Genomic DNA, 22486 nt, shown 5'->3' with positions numbered 1-22486 from the left:
CACTTTGCTGAAATAATAATTTAAGTAATGTAAGTACTGTATTAGGGTCAGCGCAGACCAAGAGGAGCGCAGCGGAGAGGATTTTTTTAACGCACTTGAAAATCAACTTTAAATTAATTAAAATAAAGTGCATAATTGCTTGAACCTGACAAAAAATGCTCGCGCGTCCTCGAGGATGCGCGGGTATCCCCGCGCATACTCGAGGACGCGCGAGCATTGTACGAAAAATTTCAATGTTGTTACTGAGTTTAAAGAGAGAGAACGTCATTTTTATTCTTCTTCAGTCAAAAGAGCAATTATAATCATGGCCCAGTCTACCATCGTTGACGAATTTTCACGAAAACTGGCCTGTTTAAGGGTCAGCGCAGACCAAGAGGAGCGCAGCGGAGAGGATTTTTTAAACGCACTTGAAAATCAACTTTAAATTAATTAAAATAAAGTGCATAATTGCTTGAACCTGACAAAAAATGCTCGCGCGTCCTCGAGGATGCGCGGGTATCCCCGCGCGGCATCGCGTCGCCGCCGGCATCGTACGAAAAATTTCAATGTTTTTACTGAGTTTAAAGAGAGAGAACGTCATTTTTATTCTTCTTCAATCAAAAGAGCAATTATAATCATGGCCCAGTCTACCATCGTTGACGAATTTTCACGAAAACTGGCCTGTTTAATGAAGAATGGTAACCTAGAAAGTTTTCCTCGCGCAGGCTCGAGCAGTCGCGAGCATGCTCGAGCATCCGCGAGCCGTAAAGAAAATGCTCGAGACCGCGCGAGGATTATTCCGGTCTGTCTGCGCTGGGCCTAATGAAGAATGGTAACCTAGAAAGTTTTCCTCGCGCAGGCTCGAGCAGTCGCGAGCATGCTCGAGCATCCGCGAGCCGTAAAGAAAATGCTCGAGACCGCGCGAGGATTATTCCGGTCTGTCTGCGCTGGGCCTTATACGCATAAAATTAAAAAAAAATGGAAAAAGCTACAAATAACTCAGGGTGAATTCTTCAAGACAAATGTAATTTACTTTTCTTTATTTCAGGAACTTTCCATAAACTTCGAATAAGTATATTCGGAAATAAAAACATATTCTATAATTAAAATAATCCAGCGAAAACTATAAAATTACATAAGTCTAAAACAAATTGAAAAAGGAAGATTATATTCTAACATAAAGGTCAAACATAAGTACATAACACTAAACAACATTACTACTTTTGTTAATATTAAAAAAACCTTTTAATATTAACAAAAATGTTAATATTAAAAAAACCTTTTAATATTAACAAAATTCCTTTATCTCTTGAAACTATGACCACAAGAAACCCAGAAACAAAATAAACCATTTGAAGTAAAAATATTCAACAGTATTGAGTTCTTCATCTCGGAACATTTCTACTTTTCTTTTTACTTTCAAACTTTCAGGTCTGCAGTTATTTTTATATTTTACGAGATAAAGTTTGAAGAGATAGGTACTTCAATTTTATTGGTATTTTTTATAACTGTGTTTAAATGGTTTATGTACCAAGTGATATTGTTGATGATTACTGTTTTTTTTTCTGAAATAGACTACTCTCGCACTAAGAATACATTGCTCTTGTGCCGCGGGGACTTTTACAAACATACTACCAACGGACACAATGACAACCAGACCCAAAACTACTATTTGTGGATTGCACAAATAATTGTTCCGTGTGGGAATCGAACGCAATGTTATCGGCATGGCGACCTTAAATCCTCACAAGTGGAAATACTGTTTTTAAGTTTAGGAACAAAGCTATAACCATTAGATAAGCAGAGACAAAAAACTCCACTTTCCACTTCCTGCAAACTTATATTCTTTACGCACATTCATACACCATACAAATTAAGTTTATTTCAACACCTACACGATCGAAGGCCTAACAAAAACATTAAGAGTCCTCCCCGTGGACCTCCCCCTTTCGCAATAATACACTGTCTCGTGAACAACGTAATTACACAACAATATGTGACCAACTAATAGCGTTAGTTTCCTACTTAGATATAAGTGTTGCTTGAGTTTGTGTTGGTATGGTGGAAAACTTTTGGCATGATGTATACATACCAACTATGTAGATTGGCAGAATTGGCAGATGTATGGATCAAAGTATTTCTATATCTAGTTTTTGCTCAATAAAATGTAGTAAGTGGTTAACGTGGTCACCTCGTGACAAGACCTGCAGCGCCACGTGTGGCCGGTTCGAATCCCACCCGGGGCAGAAAGATAGTAATTTTATCTAAATAAGCATGTATTTAGAAGTATGTGTTTCAGTCTGGTTACCATAGTACAAACTCTGCTTCGTTTGGGATCGGAAGACGGCTTTACATATTGCATCTTTTAATGTCAATTTTACATAAAAACATCCCCGCTGTTAAAAGCTACTTTTAGTTAGTAATATATAAAATACTACCACCAGATTTTCACACGATCCTTCCAATCTACCTATCCTTTATTATCTAGGTAACCTAGTGCACTCTGAAACATATAGGAGCCTTGGGAACGATAACCTGAAGCGCAACCAGATTAATTATGAAGAAAATTGCACAATATACTGCTAAATTACTGCATAAACACTCGCACATTTTGAACGAGAATGTGTAGTGGATTTCCACCCTATAGTATGTATTAAGCTTCGGTAAGTATCTCTGTGATTTATTAGTATTAGAATTATTGTAAAACACTTCGATGTCAATAAAATTTATGAAAACAATAACAAGTACAATAAGATGAACTAGTAATACAACTTTTTTATAATAGAAAGAGACTGCTCGTTGTATTTATACATCAATAAGTAATCATTTAAGTTATTTTGATTTTATTAGCATATTAAGGGTGAAGATTAATAGTCTTTCTGTTCGTTATTTGCACGACTGTATAATATAATAAAATTATCCATACATACCCAATATCACGACTGTTATACCCACAAGTGAAGGCAGAGATATAGGAAAAAATATTATTACCAAACTAGCTGACCCGCGCAACTTCGCTTGCGTCACATAAGAGAGAATGGGTCAAATTTTTCCCCGTTTTTGGAACATTTTTTACTGGTACTCTGCTCCTACTGGTCGTAGCGTGATGGTATATAGCCTATAACCTTCCTCGATAAATGGGCTATCTAACACTGAAAGAATTTTTCAAATCGGATCAGTAGTTTCTGAGATTAGCGCGTTCAAACAAACAAACAATCAAACAAACAAACAAACTCTTCAGCTTTATAATATTAGTATAGATTTTACAGCGGGATAAATAAAACAGGTCGCGAGAATAAAAATGCTTGTATACCACTTTTAATATTTTTTTCTTTAATTCAATTAGGTTCTTATTTTGTTATCTAACCCGGGTTACAAAACATTAGTAAGTAATCCCTCACAATCTACAAGTAAATAACCTTTCAACAAAAACCAAACCATCCTCAATTTCCTCATCCCATAGATGTTTTCAATCAAGTGTGTCTTGTCCCTAAGGGTCCCCTCCTAAGTATTAGCTCAGGGATTTAATTACACGGAATAATGTGACAACTCCCTAACTCGGAACCTTCCCCGATCGTGATTAACGAAATTAACGGAGTTTTTATTTGCGGATGAAATTATTGGGATGAAATTGAGGGTGAAATATTGGGGGTTTAAAAGCGTTGAATTATAATTATACGTTTTTTGCATATAAATAAGGGACACAAAAGTACAATCAGGCCGGAACTCGTTTCTTATCAGAGTGACATAATATGTTTGTTTGTTGTGTGGGAATCGAACCCATTACACCCGTGCATGCTTATTAGCTAAGTGGTGACTAACACTGCTCCACGGACGGCATCAAAATGTATTGTTTAAAATGCATGCTATAGTCATTTTTTTAAATATAATGTGTGTGAGTTTTACAAACACCGGATGTAAAATCCAACTTCAACTACTTTACAAATTACTTTAAGTATAAATCCATGAAGAAACCTAAATCACTTCTGCAAATCTGGGAGTCGAACTCGACACTACTAAAGCGAGTTAAATTATACGAAAAATAATATAAAAATAATGATCAATATACTATATAATACATAACTTTTTACAACCTTTGATTCAAAAACGAAACCCACAATAACTCTAATACGAAACGCATTCAATACTAACATAACTTTGAACAAATCCTCCATTTGTTCGAACAAACTCCGTAAAATAAATGTTTCCAAGCAATCTATCACTCAGGGCTAATACGCAAAGAATTTATGCTGTTCAAGAAAACACATTAGCTTCACCTGACTCCCCAACTTTTGATGGCTTTGATAAACGCTGGGAAGGAAAAAATACCTCATTTGAACCACTGATTTCGAATGGGAAGAAAAAATTACGTGATTTTTGGAAGTCGGAAGATTGTTTTACTTTGCTTTTGGTGGTTACAGGTGTCTTTACACTCAATTTAAAAATGAATGATCTCACTATTTTATGCTGAGTGGTGGTCTCCACGGCGCAGTGGTAAATGTTGCGTCGTCGGGCTACTACCACTGCGTCGGGAGATCGTAGTGTCAATTGCCATATGGAGAAAATATTCTTGCAATCCATGAATAATTATTTCGGGTCTGGTTTTGTTTCGATGGTATATTTTTGTCAAAATCTTCATTTTTTTAATACAACCATAGCAGGGGCTTTGAATAACTTTATTAACTAACAAACGGCTATAAGAATGTTTGAAACTCTAGAAGTTAAGTACTTACCTCATACCGCACCGCTCGTACCTGCGACTGAAACAATACAATAAAAATTATAAAGAAACAATACCCAAGTTACAATTATTATCTTTAAACTGTGAATTTATGCTTGCAATTGCTATTATTAGCAATTGCAAACATGCTCTTGTATCCCGGGGACTTTTACAAACATACAAACAACGAACATTTGTAATACAGACATAACACACATAGTTTGAAAAGTCTTTGATGTACTTCGGGTTCGAACCGTCGACCACTTGGACATAACTCATACCACTTGGCTATCACTGCTTTCAAACAGTTCTCAATACTTAAAAAAATAAAATGACTAATACCAGTTTGAAAGAAGAAAGAAATAGCAGTAAATCAAAGAAATGTTCAAAGTACATAAACCACGGCGAGCAGAATTCAGAGAAAAACTGGCAAGTTCCATTAAACCAATGAGGGAACACCAGTCATCTATTAATCTTGTTCTACCCGCAAACTTCACAGATCATGCGGACGGGATTATGTAGAAAGCAGCAAGCAAGTTTTATAATTTAAATGAAATTGCTGATAAGTTATATGCAGAAACACAAGTCTATACTTTACACAATTAGTTTAGTTGGAGTTTTGGATGAAATAATCGTTCTTATTTTGTTATTAATAATGTCAACGTTATTTTAATTTTAGTCCTGGATATGTAGGCTGCTTTTAGGGCCCCGTAACTGAATGCCGAAATCGAAAATTCGTTATATAAGCCTTTCACTTAATTTTCTTTTATGTCACTCAATTTATGATTTTGCTTATTTTGAAAAAAAAAGGCAGCCATAACTAGGATTTGTATAAGAATTTAGATACATATTAAGTTTTTAAGGCAGTTACATCTAGCCTAGGTATTAGACTTGCGATCAGGGCGACAAAAACTCGCTTAAGTGATCCTGCTTCGAGCATAAGCTTACAAGCTTACCCTAATGGATATAACCCCGAAATGTTACTACTGGTGAAAGAAAATCCCCTTGTTGGTTACTTTCTGCATAACTCCAATTAATACACGAACTGGTATCGAAAACTTTAAAGAGTAAATAAAATCTTTGCGGAAGTTTTGGAAACAAAATGGCGCCCTCGCGGAATAGCTTCGGACATGAAATGAGAAAACTTGTGGAATACTGCTCCAAACTTTGTGGGATCCGGACGAAAATGCATTGTCTTCATTACAGTTTGTTGGCTGTATTTTTTGGAACCGGAAGAGTTTAAAATACTGTAAAAACAGGTCAATTTATGCGGGTTCTAGGTCTATTTTACGAGAGCGAGACCTAATATTTTACTGGCTGGTTAAGACCGGAGAATAGGCATAACAGAATTTTAACGGAACATTTGGAAAGGGCACCATATACCAAGTAGTTTTCTAAGGTCCTCATTAAAACTAGCCAACAATAAAAGCAAACTATTATATAATATGTACTTCTATTCTTGTTCCAAAATTGTACAACAATATGGCCCTCAACAGCATCGAGACCTTTACTATGTACTAAACTACTGTAAAGAAAGTAAAATAAATGTATAAGTACCTATGTTCGGTCTGCAATCAAATGACCGTGTGTAAGTTGTCCAATCATCATTATACAGGGTGTCCCAAAACTCAACGATAATCCGAGACAGGATGAAAGGCCAAGTCATACCGGTTCTAGGAAAAATAAAAAAAAAATTCCATATCACTTAGTTCAGCAATAATAGACACTTTTCAAAAAAGTTGAAATTCTACACCCTTGGTCGCATTTTCAAGTCCTGTGATCACCAGTGTCACAATTTCGCTGTGTTTTTTTGAATTTCGTGATCTTCATTAAATATGCTATTAATCGTAAAACAAATTAATGCACAAAACATTGTTAATTTAATAAAAAAAGTTAAGTTTTAGTGAGTCATGGTTCACAAAAATATCGTTAGTTAACTTTGACGCTTCATATTGAAAAAAAAATGTACTACACTACCCTTGGCAAGTTATTTCAAAAGTTGGCGCATTTAATCAAAATTTCAAAATGGTGCAACACTTGCCACTTTTCTTGCCATTAAAAATGTTATTTTTATTTGAACGAAGAGTATCCTCGCAGATGGATCGGACGCAGTGGTACAATTTTATGGCGTCCTCGTTCCCCCGATCTAAATCCAGTAGATATTTTTTACTGGGAATGCATAAACGAAAAAGTCTATTCAAAATCAATACAAAATCTATCAGAACTTCGCCAGAAAATTGACACAGCGTCAGAGGAAATAAATGCAAGGAATTGTGCTTGACTGGTGCAAAGGTCTTTTGTAAGGCGTTGCAGAGCCTGTATTCGTGCCAGAGGAAAACAATACGGAATTACTTTAGCTTAAGGAGAATAATTAAATAAGAACGATGGTTTATTCATTGTTTTTTTTTTAAATTATTATTACCTATTATGTTAATTACATTAAATATTGGTTATGAACTGACTCAATTACCTCTTTACTAAAAATAATTGCTTTCCTCTGGCACGAATACAGATTCTGCAACGGCGTACAAAAGATCTTTTTACCAGTCAAGCAAAATTCCTTGCATTTATTTCTTCTGACGCTGTGTCAATTTTCTGGCGAAGTTCTTTTAGATTTTGTATTGATTTTGAAAAGACTTTTTATTTTATGCATTCCCAGTAAAAAATATTTACTGGATTTAGATCGGGGAAACGAGGACGCCATACAAGTGTACCAATGCGTCCGATCCATTTTCGAGGATACTCGTCGTTCAAATAAAAATAACATTTTTAATGGCAAGAAAAGTGGCAAGTGTTGCACCATTTTGAAATTTTGATTAAATGCGCCAACTTTTGAAATAACTTGCCAAGGGTAGTGTAGTACATTTTTTTTTCAATATGAAGCGTCAAAGTTAACCAACGATATTTTTGTGAACCATGACTCACTAAAACTTAACTTTTTTTATTAAATTAACAATGTTTTGTGCATTAATTTGTTTTACGATTAATAGCATATTTAATGAAGATCACGAAATTCAAAAAACCACAGCGAAATTGTGACACTGGTGATCACAGGACTTGAAAATGCGACCAAGGGTGTGGAATTTCAACTTTTTTGAAAGGTGTCTATTATTGCTGAACTAAGTGATATGCAATGTTTTTTTTATTTTTCCTAGAACCGGTATGCCTTGGCCTTTCATCCTGTCTCAGATTATCGTTGAGTTTTGGGACACCCTGTATATTACGCAACTTTTACAAAATTTCTTAAACAAAATATCCAGGAAAGTGTTTCAACTATAAATAGACAAGATCAAACACCCCACGCGATGTTAGATGAAGCCAAAACATCGTATAACCTTCAACGAAGTCTCTTCAGGTAGAAGAGCCGGTGCGCCGTGAACTGTCGCCTACGCAAAATTATCACCGTATAATTACAAAAATTGATTAAAACCTTCGGGACTCGCTGCCATTTTGTCAAGGGAACGTTTATTAGGAATTTAAGATTCGTGTTTATGATTTTTTTTGTTGTGTTATAGATTTGTGTTATTTGATTGATAGAAATTATTGAATTTTTAAATTACCTTTGTTATAAGATGGTAGAGTTGATTAATATTGAGCCATAGTTATGAGTTTTGTGGCAGTGTACCCTACATGGGAAAAATATTTGTATGATCTACAGTTAGATGATTTTGTGCTTTCATGCAAGGGATTTGAACTCAGAAATTAACAACAAAGGTCTGAGTAGTTAGTTGTAGAGATATAGTAATATAGCAAATGTATTAAATGTTATTTGTGTTCTAATGTTTTGTGTTCTTTTTTTCAGGTAAGTAGCAAGGCCAGATCAGCATCATCAAAAGGTTTGGGATTTCACATTCATAATAAATACTAATATTATAAATGCGAAAGTAACTCTGTCTGTCTGTCTGTCTGCTACTCAATCACGCCTAAACAACTGAACCAATTTGCATGAAATTTGGCATGGAAATATTTTGATAACCGAGAAAGGACATAGGCTACTTTTTACCGGGAAAATGACGCCTTCCAATGGGAAAATTCAGGTCGGGGAAAAAGTCTTCGCATTATAGTATGTATGAACTATATGCAAAGAAAATTAAAGCTATTAACTGAAGTGAATGTTTTTTGTACGTTTGTAATGTAAAGTTTGGATATCTAAAATTTAGTCCTTCAATATTATTTATCAAACAGATTTCATTTACAAGTTAACCTTCCTACCTAACAATGACAATCTCAACCCGAAAGCGAGGGTGTGGCGAGGTTAATAATAGTAGCTTGAACGTGGAGTGAATGTGGCCATTACTTAATATATCTAAGTGAAGCTAGGCAAGGTTAAACGGACATCATATTTTATCATTATGAGGCTTAGAAATAAGGGGAATAGTAAGCAAAGAGATGGACATAGAAGCTACTGTAATACATCTTTTACGTATTTGTGGTCTGTTGTCAACCTGAAATTTGTGATTGGATTTATGGATTTATTATGGATTCAATTTTTCTGTGTTCTTTGGGCCTTGTTATTAAATAAAAAACATAATCATTTGCATAGATTTCAAGCTAGACAGAGAAAATTTAGCAAGGGTCTCCTTCCGCTGGCAAAGAACAGATTGGAGACTTTGCATACCTTCAACAACTGCTCTAAAGAACTTTCAGACATGCAAGGTTGCATCACGATGTTTTTCTTCACCATTGGAAAGAGTGATAATTGTTTCTTATATACACATTATTACGAAAAGTCATTGGTGCGTTGCCTCGGGTACGAATCCTTGACCACTTGCATGGGAGGTGCAACTTCAACCACTCGGCTATCATCGAAATCATGAATTACCATATCATAATATCGAACCCCGACAACTAGTTAGTTATCGAAAAATTTTGTTTGTTAAATTAATCAACGTCCCTACCGTATTGCAAGAACATTTTTTTTACAAATTTTAAATGCCCAACACTCACTTGCCCATATGACCATCTATAGAGCATCCCACTACAGGTAATTAGTATCTAAAGGTAAACCTAACTAAACACTAAGTAGCCTACAAGTAGTATGTTATAAACACATTGTAGGATTACAATCACGACACAAGCCATCAATTAGCGCGACACTAGTCAACAGTATCAGATATTCTATCTGATTACTCGCACCATGTTTGTTACCACTAGATCTGATCTACAGAGCAAATTAGTGTCAATTGTGAAAGTGTTTTACTACTTTGTTTTACTTTGATTGGTTTGCAATTTAAGTCTCTCTTAACGTTATAAAATTGCTACGCTGTCTGCCTGTCAGTGGCGAAGGCTCCATACAACTCGATTCCTACCGGCTTCCCTTTCTGGACAGACTTAATATTAGTGTTAAATTAATAGTTTACTATTGCCAAATAAAACACAACTAATAAATAATCACCAATATTTAAAACATAATCTTTTACTAGAATCATTAATCTAATCGAAACAGTACGAAAACGCCTACTCTTTAAAAATTACGCTCCGCTAAAAACGCAACGTAAAGTAATAATAATGAAATAAGCCGGAGGCGCTGATCGAGAGTCGCGTACAATAAAAACTATGGCGGCGATGTCGCTTATGACCTTTTGGACCGCGCTTTACACCGCGTTGCATAGTGGCGAGCAAGCCGGAGGAATAGCGGGTTGCCCGCGCTACAGCGCTCGCGCCGCGGCGAACACATGATCTTACGCATGTTTCTGTCGCGGTGCGAGCCGCGTGCAAGAGCGAGATGGAAAATATAAGCTAAGCATCCTGCATAAGTATGAGTCGAACATTCATTCTTCACCAGTTTGACATTAGGTTATGTTTGTTTATTGTTTACATCTTTCGCGCGCTCTATAACAAATTAGAATATTTGTGTTTATTACAACATAATTCCTTAGTAAATGTGTTTGTGCAAAACTGTGAATGTATCAGTGTATTAAACAGTAATTGTTTTGCATGTATCCATTGGAGTACATATTCATTTTGTCAGATTTATAGGTTAAACTCATTTCTATAAAACTGTTCTGCGTGTTTCCGTAATGTTTTTGGTATTTAATTGTTGATAAATACATTCTAAATTGCTAGTATAATATTTTATTAAACAACCAGTGCGAGACAATCATCAATCATTCGAAATACGTTATCAAAATATGTGCTGTTGTGTTACCTACGTGTAACTACTGAAGTCAGAGTAACTAAATACAAAATAAACATAATGAGGTAGCATGGTAAGTATCTATGTATTATTAGGCTGTAGAGAGAGAAATAAAAGACTGTAGTCGAATGTAGATAATACTCTCTTATTGTTATTATGGAATAATACGCTATTTTTACGTCGGCATTCTTACGATGTCCATATGTAGATAGGTACTATACCTAGACAATGATTTATAGCTCCGGCTTGCCTTATATAAATATTGACCCTTCGCCACTGCTGCCTGTGTCTTCTTTATGGCAGAACTGTAGATCTGATTTGGACGAAATTTGAACAAATATAATTGAGACCAGTAAAAAGCTATAAAATTGTTTTTACCCGGAAATTAGGAAGTATATGGGTAATAAGCCATGTATAACTATAGTCCGCACGTATGGACGCGCCTCCATTTGCATGGGACTAAAATTGTAAATTATAAAACGCGAGTGCATTGCAAACCCTTTTGCAACCTTTGCCTACAGTTTCAGATATTGCAGGCGAGATATTACATTTGTATGTTCCTAAGGAACCAAAACCTTGCATGCCAAAAAAAATGTTTAATACATTTATTGAGGGCATGCAAAACTCCCCAACCCGCACTTGGCTAGCGTGGTGAGCTCAAGGCTTAACCCCTCCCCCTCGTTTGGGAGGAGACCCTTGCCCTGCAGTGAGACAGTAAGGGTTTGCAGCTTAGTTTAGTTTAGTTAAGCAGTTTAAAAAAAATCTGATAAAGATAAGTTGAAGACTTTAAAATGAAAAAAATAACCTCAAAATATGGTTTTAACGCGCTACGGTAGGTAATCTCTTTCTAGGACAAAAAGACAGTATAAAAATATACGTTCCAGCATTTATCTAGGTGCATATGTCCCTGACCCGGCGCATTTATCACCTCTCTCGCTCACATTACATGTGCCAGACAGAGATTAACGATATAACGACTTAAATGCGACTTTACGCAAGCACTTTCAGCGTAGATTGTGGTTTGAGTTATTGCTGAACGATTTTTGAATGCATTTGTGCAATGGAGCTGATAGTTTAGTATAAAACTAATGCCAAAAGCAGTGATAGCTGAGTGGTATAAGTTGGCACCTCCCACGTAAGTCAGTGGTTCGAACCCGAAAGGTTATTGGTGTGTTACCAATGACTCGAAGCTATGTGTGTCATCAGCCTTTCTTCCAACTATGTCAGAGTCGGCTTCCAGTCTCATCGGATGCAGCTGGAAACCAGTATTTTACATGGAGCGACTACCTATCGGACGTCTACATCCCAGTCACTTAGGTTATAACACGATGCCCTTCGGTAAGACTAGTGGTCAGACTTTCAAGCTTCTGACTACTGTTAACGACTGACAGAATTAGAAACTGAAAGATCTTTGAAAATTACAGGCAAGCCACAATTTAACGTGCCTTCCGAAACACGGAGGAACTCGAAATGTATAAGGTCACCCATCCACAGAAAAACCTCGGCACGTGTAGCTAAACCTTAGAGATCGATCTAAGCGGCTGTTGTCAATTAAGCTACAAGCTAGTCCTAGTCTCCAAAAAATATAAAATTACATAACAAGCAATACCTACTTTCCAATATGCGAACTACTACGAATTTCTAAGTGCAGGTCAGCACTCTCACACAATATCTTTTATGAAAAAAGTGTATTTTTTGCGCTGACGACAAAAAACTAGTATTTGATTCTCAAACAGAAAGTTTCATATAGTTTCTTACATGACACTTTTAGAAGTTTTTCTGTTGAATAAGGGACGTACGTATGAGAAGAATTCATAAGTAGTGATGGAAAAAGTATTTTATTGAATGATTTATTTGAACGATATTGTTACGGTGACTAGTTATTGATGAGTGCTTTAGTTGTATTTTTTATTTATTGAATTCAATTGGTTCTACTGCAAAGATACAAATAGGTTTGGATAATAATAATGACCAATATTCGGCTACGGTGACCAATTTTATTGAAACCATCCAACCAAACGTTTTTAGTAGATCCTAAAACGAAATCAATCCATTTATTCATACAGGTCCATAGCGCGAATTTTTACAGTTGGTACTGTCGAGTATCGAAAGTTTGACATTTAGAATGTACTGCCAAAATAGTTCATTCGTCCGTTAGAGGCGCTGATCAGATTTTCATACAAAATTTCTCGATGGCGGCCCGGTTGTCGGTCGTTGATAGTAGTAGAGAATCGAGCTACCAATGTTGACACTTATGATAGTCATTAGGTACTGTATCTACCACTAGCTTGGAAAGGGGTTTAGCCTTATGAAAAGAGCTAGCAATTAGTTTAAATCTACTCTTTTTAATTCATTGAGCGCATTTTGATTTATCTCCAGCTTAATTTAGTTACACGTGCTGTTTTGCAGGCATAAATAATCAATTCCAATTTTTCAAAAAATATAATTTATATTTTTAAATATCACTGAATTAAATTTTATAGAAAACAGACGCTTAGCTCATTATGATGATTAGTTTTAACTAAAAAACGAAATGCTACTTATATTATAAATACGATAGTTTTTAAGCATGTAATTTACAGTATAACGCAAACGCAGTTGAACTTATTTTGGGAACCCAAATTGTCATAAATCTGTAAACACATAGAATAGGTACTAATTACCACAGAAAATATGTTAACACGAGCAAAGTCGCGGGCAGAAGCGATAGTCAATAACAAAAATGTACACAACATTTTGAAATTATGCTCCAGTTTATTGACAAATTGAATAACGTAATACTATATAAAGATTTGAAGTGATTTAATTCTCGTATACGATATTATAATATAATATATTATATTAAGTTTGGAGTAAAGCTCTCAGCTCGATTTAATATAGAGCGCGCACTCAATCTTTTACACTCGATTAATATCAAATATATGACTCAAATTAAAATGTTATTTGTATACTATATTATGATAAATACTGGACTGCAGTATATGTATGACATAATATTTACCATAATGCATTTATTTTATAGGATGCACGTTTTTATTATTCATTTTAGTATAAATAATGTCACGCCCCGGTTATAACTGAAGGCTAAGGCAGAAGTGTAGAAAATACACTCTCTGAATCCGGATATAATTTTATAAAAATCTTAATAAAACTTTTTTGTCCCGACCATGGCATCAAACCCGAGACCCGAGAGTAACTATATGTAAAATAAAACATATGTAATAGTTACACCCAATGCTATTTCACTGAAAAGGAGTTCAGATGCTTCTCAATGCAGGTACAGAATGCAAAACAACTTAAATAAAACGGCTACCCATCAAAGTACAGATCGTATTAAAGGTCGCTTACCTTCGATACGAGCTGCATCTGATATAAACACTACATTTGTATTCATGTATTCTAACAAGTTGAATACATAATACAATACTTATGTTTCAGAATAAACACATACTTATATGAATAAATATCGAATAAGAGAGAATTTAGAACATTTGTGTTACGTTCCAGATAGTCTTATACATAATCTATACATTTATACATACACGTCTGAACTGCTGAACCTATTCGGACCAAATTTGCAAAGGCAAATGGGTTTATACATCTTTTTGGAGAAGAATAGAATTAATTACTAATTCTTACCGTTCTTTTCTTAAGGTAATCTACAAAAAAATTTTTTAATGGAAAGAAAATCATAGTTTGATTATTGGTCATTAATCATCAGTCCAGCTTTTCTTCCAACTATGTTGGAGTCGACTTCCGGTTCCGACCCAGAAATCGAACCTAAGACCGCGTGCGGGGCAATCACATACACTAGCGACCGCGTCACAGAGGCAGTCCTGAGTTATAACACGATACTTTATGGTAACGCTGGTTGACAGACTTTCAAGCTTCTGACTACAGCAGCTGTTAACGACCGTCAAAAATCTTTGCCAATGACAGCCGTAGCCCTCAATTTAACGTGCCTTGGAAATAAAGAGTAACTTAGTATGTGTAATGATCGACTCGCCCATGACTGATCAATCTCGATCGAAGAGATCGATGGTGAAAAGTCACCACAGTTATCTAAAAATCAGTGTATAAACGGAAGAAGTATAAGCATGAAAGACTTCAAATTCATCACTAAAATATTCCAACAACAACGATCAAATAAGTACCTGTATAACTATATAGGTAAATAGTGTAACTTACTTAATCTGTGAGTAACAAGCTTAAACTAATATATAAACACCCTTCGTCAAACATTTTCATTAAGTTCACCCTATCTGATGACAGCTTACTCGCACTACCACAAAATATACACTAACAGAAGGTTTTACTTTCCTTTAGAAATAACAACTGCGTTTCACTTGCAAGTTTACCTTTCGATGTTTGAAATGGTCACATAGAGTAGACAACTTGATCTTGAAAGCTGCTCTTAATACTGCTATTGGCTTTTTAAAAGAAATTATTTTAAATTGTATAAACCTGTGGCCTATCTACAATCCGTGATTATGATAAGTAGCCCTGATATGTTATAAAAATAAAAATTACTGAAATTTAAAACAAAAATGTTTTGAGACCAAAATCTGTGTTTGGATCTGGAATCCTGAATTTCCTTTCTATAAGGGACTTAAAAAAACATGTTACATCTGTACATGTTCATTTTATGTCACACATGGTGAACCGCACTGAAATATTAACGAGATAAAAATCACTCTAGTGTAAGTATAACTGCTATCTAGCAGTTATACTTACACTAGAGTGATATGATGATAAGTAAGTGTTAAATATGTATGTAAACAAAGAACGATATTTATTAGTTATTGACTCATTGACAAGACAATACAATTCTTGAAAGGCTCTTTAATTTCTTCCATTTAAGATTTCAATTAAATAATATTTTATGAAACCTCAATCCATGGAAAACATTTTCTTATAATCAATTCTATATATTATTTTTAAACGGTTCGTTTAAAGTTAACAACGATTATCATTTACTTTATCATATACTCATGAGTTTACATAACGTATTTTGTATTCAAAGTAATAGAAAAACTTATACAAACTAATCAAAATCAGTTTGAAATATGTATACAAAACTTTACAGGACTGATAAATGGAATTCGATACTTAAAAGCTTAATCCTCCGTTAATTACATCAACGTCTTTCCAATCAAAAACAATACAATCAAATCGATTTATTAAATTATCCATTAAAGTATATAATAGTATACATTAATAGATTCAAGTAACAAAGACAAAAAGGTCGGATGAAAGGACCTTTATGTGCTACGAACGCTACGAGTGCTACGGGTGCTACGAGTGCTACGAAGCTACGGAGGGCGGCCCGCCCAGGCGGCAGTCAGGCGCCAGCCGCCCGCCCTGTCAGACGCGTGTTTTATTTCTGAAATAAATACGTAAAAACCAATATATATAAACAATAGTGATGTGATTTCTGTTTGTGTAGTGAATGTTATAGTGATGTGTAAGCGACATTTAATATAAATTCAATAATATTTCTATAATAAATTACGTTCTAAATATAATAAATCTATTCTGTATCTAAACTAAGACGAGTTAAGATAAAGTATCTAAAATGAGCCGCAAAGAATCGGTATAAAAATTACGTTTCAGAATTGATTGAAAATGTAATTTGAAAATGAATTGGTACGTATTCAAATTATATCGAAGTGGGGTGTAAATTGGGTCCGTAATTTGAATGTATATTCATCTTCAGTATACAAAAATACACCCCAATAACAACCGTTGTATTTACAAAATAAATCTTAAACTAAAATAGTAATGTACCTATAACTTTATATTTATATCAAACTAAAACTATTTTGAAAACCTTTTTATCTATTCAACACTTGGACAAATTATTATGAATACATTTTCACAAAATTACAATTTCAAATGTTCGCAGAAATCTTGTTACAAAGGCACGTAACACGTCTAAGCATATTACTATAAAATATCGCTTTTTGAATAGTGTTACATTTTAAGCAAGAAAATAAAAAAAGGTTAATTGTTCTTCAAAAATGAGAATTTAAAAGATGTCGTAAATTATGTATTTTGATAGTATTTTACGATTGATAGCATATCACATCGTACAGATAAATACGCACATCGCAAATAATTGGTTTTTAAATTCAACTTTACAAAAGAAAATATTTATTACATAGTTTTTTTTTAAATAGGTATCGTATACTAATAATCATACTCAATGTCCATTAAAAATTATGGCGCTGGCACCTACTTTTATGTTATTTAATTAATGTCTGACATCATTTTATTTTACACACTTTGTTACTGATTTATGGTACAAACGAATATTTATTATTGACGAATAAAACTTACACAAAATATTGTTATCTTCAACAACCACTTCAAATGTTTCTTCCTAATCTCTAAGACATATTTCTTAATATTTGACCCTCAGAGAATTTAAAAGAAACATTTATTAAATTAAAATTCGTTATCTTTTAATATCCACTAAGTAACGTCTCAATATGAAGCTACTAAGTCAAGACTTAATTACAGTGAAAAGATTTCAGCAAGCGTTCTATTAAAATTAGGTATACGATATTCATAATAAGATGTTTTCAGTTTCTTTTATGACAGAGCTTTATATGAAACAAGCTGGCCCGTGCAACTTCGCTTACAATTTTTATTTTTTGCATTCTTTTTTATTTTCTTGAAACCTTTCCCCTGTCTTAAAGACAATTTTACAAAAGCAATATGTCGAATTTGTTGAATCGTTCATGAATCTTGTAAACATTTTTATGCTGCTTTTACTAATAAATACATTTAACTTATTAATTGACCAATCCCGAGGCTTTTCTTATAAGATATACATACTTTTCGACATCATTAGCAATTTTTGTACCTCTGTGGTTTGATTGGCTATTTATACTTCAACTTCGAAGCCTCAGGTTCGATTTTCGTATCGAGATAAGTGCTGTTGAGTTTTCCTAATTTCTTTCAAAATGCACCCAATAGTAACGTTACGTGTAATATGAAAATAAACTATATATGTATATAAAATAATCGGCCAAACGTAGGACTATTTTGTCACCTTCGACCTAAGGTTAAAAAATATTCCTATTTTATGTCCAAAAATATTATTTTACAATTCCTATAACGTAGGCATTAGAAAGCAGCACTCGTGCTTGAGAACACGTTTTACCCATTACGGGGTATTACCCAGTGTTGGGTATAACAGGATCCAATAATTTGGTACCTTAAGAAATTGGGTTACTGTGTCGTTTTCATTTACATATCAATTAGTATTTAATAGGTGACAATATGGTGTTAACGTTATTGAAGTTTTTGCAAAAAATATAGATTTGTTTTTAACTGACATAAAAAGAAGAAAGAATGTCTCAATTCGACACCGACATGATAAGCAAAATACCTAATTTTCTTTTTCAAATAAAAAATATTCAGATTTAGTTTTCGTTCTCTGAATTCTGCCTACCCCTACGGGGAGAATGCGTGAATTTATGTATGTTTGCAAAACTGTTTAGTTTTCGAGTGAAAATATCATTACGTGAAATTATTTTTAGCTACGATACTTGTCTGTTATAGCAATTCCCAATAACCAATCTTAAGATATTTTTGCTCACAAGGCAATACCTGTCATTCCGTAGATATTATTGCTACTCGTAAAAATCAATAAAACTATCTAGACGGTCAAGTTTGGTATCTACGTCTATTATTTTTACCGAGATAAGCATTCCTTACGCCAAGATTTACTATGCTGTTAAAAATCACCATTAGTAAACTATTTCGATGACACGAGTCACGATACTAAAGATCCTAATATCTTTGTTTTTTCAAACTTTTTCTTTCTTTTTCTTTAAAAAACACAGAAGGACTTTTACAAACATACAAACAACGGACACAGCGCACAACCAGACCTGAAACAATTATTTATGGATCGCACAAATAGTCCCGTGTGAGAATCGAGCCCACGACCTCTCAACGCATGGTAGCGGCGTGGCGACCAAAACCACTGCACCACTGAGGCAGTCTCACATCAATCTTAAAAAAATGACAATCATACTATCTAGCCCCACTAACCTAACAACCAAACCAGAAACGATCACTTACAGATTACACAGCACCTAACAGTTTTACACAAGAATCGAAGTCACATCAAACAATAGGCTCCCAGCCACCTTAACACCCTGTCTAGAGCCATGTATACAATAGCAGGTCAAATTCCACTAGGCTCTAGGCGTGCTGAGCACAGATAACAACATCCGACGAGCTCTGTACACGTCAGCGACTTACTTAATCCGCTTACTATTTATATATACTAATATTATAAATACGAAAGTAACTATGTCAGTCTGTCTGTTACTCAATCACGCCTAAACTACTAAACCAATTTGTATGAAATTTGGTATAGAGATATTTTGATACCCGAGAAAGGACATAGGCTACTATTTACTTCGGGAAAATGACGCATTCCCGTGGTAAAATTCAGGTGGCGGATGAAGTCGCGGGTAAAAGCTAGTATATTATATTGTACTGAAAGACTAAAGATCTATCAATATAATTAGGTCGGGGAAAAAGTCCTTTCGCATTATAGTATGTATGAACTTGCAATAAAATCTTTTCTCTACACAAAAAAGCTCGATATTTGGGTACCTTAAGTACGCAACTAAAACGAACTAAGTAAGAAAACATATCAATATACTTTGTTTGCTTTCAGATTCATAGAATAGCATCTTATTTGTCAACAAAATGTAGGAGCCACAAAATATTTTTATTAAAATTAAATTCAATAACAAAAATAATTATATGACAATGATTCAATACCTCGATTTTCTACGAGTACCGCCAACCGGGTAGCTATAGAGAAATTTTTGACGAAAGTTTATCAGCACTTCTACCGAGCACCGTAGGAACTATTTTAGCAATTGACTTCCACCGTGGCGCAGTGGTTTAGGTCGCCACGCCGATACTACTGCGTCTGGAGGTCGTGGGTTCGATTTCCACACGGAACAATTATTTGTGCGATCCACAAATGATTGTTTCGGGTCGGGTTGTACTTTTTGTCCGATGTTTGTACGTTTGTAAAATTCTCCGCGACACAAGAGCAATTCTTAGGGCAGGAGTTGTCTTTTTAGAAAGCAAAAGTAAAAAAGACAATACATTTTAAATGTCAAACTCTTGATGCTCGACGCGCTACGGTACTTTTCAGAATTCGTTACAAGAATTGACAACTAATTATATTTTTAAATACAGATTTTCGGTCACATTGACAGGATTTCAATTAAATGTACCGAACATTTATGTAAATGTATTGAATTGGGAGTCTGTCATCATCTCGGTGATGTTTCATTTAATTAAAATGTGTCGGCGAGATAAGGTTTTATATAACATTAAGATTTATACTATAAATATTGTTGAATACTGATTTAATATTGCTTCTGTAGCGCGGTTTCATGTTTGATTCCCGTGTCGGGCAAAGCGATACTTGTCTTTCCTAATTTATTTTGGATGTTTCTCAATAATAGCCCGGAGTTTGATAACCTGCCCAGTTCATGGCAATAGGCTCGCCAATATTATATGTGATCTTATGTATAAATCTAAGTCATAAGCTAGAACTTAGTAGTTTCTTTTTAAAAACAACTACTGCACTAAGAACTGCTATTGTGTCGCGAAGAATTTCACAAATATACAAACAAAAAAAAATCAAACCCATGACCTCCCGACGCAATGGTAGCGGCATGGCGCCCAAGCCATTGCAACACGGAGCAATTATAATATTAGTATAAACTATAAAAAATTGCACAAAATGTAGCTTAATCTATCTAGCTTTCAAGATAACTAAATTATAAAAGTTGTAATAGAATATTCTAGACTTGTCAAGATATTAATTCACTAAGATCTATAAAGTAATAGTAAAAGGATTTATGTTCAGAACATTTAACTGAAACTTTTTGATAGCGGACTATTAAATTAAATTAACTTTGTAAATTATTGAAACTATTTACTATTACAAGTTTTAGTACTTTAAAATTGGTTTTATATTATCATCCTTATACATGAAGCTCTAAGTATAGGTGTAAATAAAATACACGTATCATTTGCCGTTTTTTATGTAAATTCCACGTTGTAAAAGGTAAAAGTCCATTGCTATGATATTCTTAATGAGAGACCTATGTAAGGCAAGTTTATTGCCATAATAATATACTAGCTACGTTACCAAACTTTACTATCAAAAAAATCCCGATAGGACTTTTCCCAACTCAGGAATAGATCCCAAACTAAAATATTCCAACAAAAATTAAAAAGCCAAAATTACCCGACTCGAAAATCAAAACCACGACTTTTGACAACGACGCGACCAGTACCATACACATTACTTCTCTAGTCACAGTATGTATAACACAGAACACTAGACTCAAGCATCAAACCCAGGATCTGATACCCTGCAGTCGCACAAACTACTTCTTGAACTACAAATACAGTCGCAATACACTTTCTATCGTATGGTTAGTGGTCAACCTAGTGTCAAAGATGTTCAAGCCGTCCGGAAGGCCTTTGACGTGGCTTAACGACTGTTATCTTGATTGACAACAACCGGAATCGAAATTTTTCGGGCCCTGCGAGCACGTAGACGCTCAGTTCAAAAACCACTATGCGGTCACCCATCTATAGAATGACCGTGACTACGGTTGCTTAACCCACTGATTGTGTACCGACCAGTGACCGCAACTAACTATGTACACCTCTAATACACTTTCAAACTCCACTCATAAGTCAATAAGTCAATGTATTTCATCAAACAAAGAGGCGCTCTGTCAAATTTCATTCAATCCATTTGTACCACAAATATTAGTTCTATACGTGAACTATACTGGCTGTCAAATCATTCGAGCGCAACACATCGTGAAAATTCCAATAGAAATTGTAAAAAAAGCTTACAAGTATAGTTTGGTTCGTACACGAAAGGTTCTGTACTTCTAAAACAAAACTTGGCCAAGAGTAAAAATAAGTAAGTTATCCATTTTTAAGACAAAAAGCAAACTAACTGCGGCGGTTTTTTTCATGTGGACGAAAATCCTTTTTTTCTCCTTAGATAAACATGTATTGCACTCCATTATTAACTTATAACTGTAAAAATCTTTATCTAATCCTTTACTATGAAATAAAATTTATTAATTTATAATGGTTTTTACCTTTTTCATCGTATTCTTGTATAATGAATGTAGTGAGCAACAAATTTACTGCCTCTGTTGCGCGGTCAGTAGTACATATATCCGACTGCTGAACATTAGGTACTGGCTTCGATTCCCGAGTAGGGCAACGTGCTAGTCTTTTCTGGAGGAGAAAATGCTGATTTTAAAAACGTGATCTCCCTTTTTAGCCACAGCACTGCCACTGACACACAGATCGAATTCGATTTACTGTCCTGTGTTGCGGTCGGTAGTATATCTGACTTATGATCACAAAGTTACGACTTCTACTCCCAGGTTGGGTCAATTACTATTGGTCTTTTCTAAAGAAAAAAAAAAGAATATTCTTAAAAAAAGACGTCTCTCTTTTCAGCCAAACACACATACGCTCTGCCACTGACCGATAGAATTCGCTAGCAACCCTTAGCATACGGAATCCTAAAAACAACCAGATATTTTTTTACTCTTTCAACCCCG

General features: G+C 34.6%; 1 protein-coding gene across 6 annotated transcripts in view; it reads left to right on the top strand.

The window, feature by feature from the left end:
* The window catches only part of LOC142982569 (inactive dipeptidyl peptidase 10), a 533383-nt gene that overhangs the window by 375434 nt on the left and 135463 nt on the right, over window positions 1–22486 (top strand). Inside the window, exon 1 of one of the 6 annotated variants that reach the window (XM_076129123.1) lies at window positions 16182–16299. The exons of 3 other annotated variants lie outside the window; for them this stretch is intronic. The gene's annotated coding sequence lies outside the window, so the exon portion shown is untranslated. Of the gene's footprint in view, window positions 1–16181; window positions 16300–16430; window positions 16482–22486 lie in introns of those variants that run through there. 2 more of the 6 variants (XM_076129126.1, XM_076129124.1) reach the window with 2 other exon arrangements.

Source organism: Anticarsia gemmatalis, chromosome 22 (assembly GCF_050436995.1).
Source record: "Anticarsia gemmatalis isolate Benzon Research Colony breed Stoneville strain chromosome 22, ilAntGemm2 primary, whole genome shotgun sequence".
In the NCBI taxonomy this organism is placed as follows: Eukaryota; Metazoa; Arthropoda; class Insecta; order Lepidoptera; family Erebidae; genus Anticarsia; species Anticarsia gemmatalis.
Note: the sequence above shows the minus strand (reverse complement) of the source record. Positions and strands in the feature narration are given on the sequence as shown.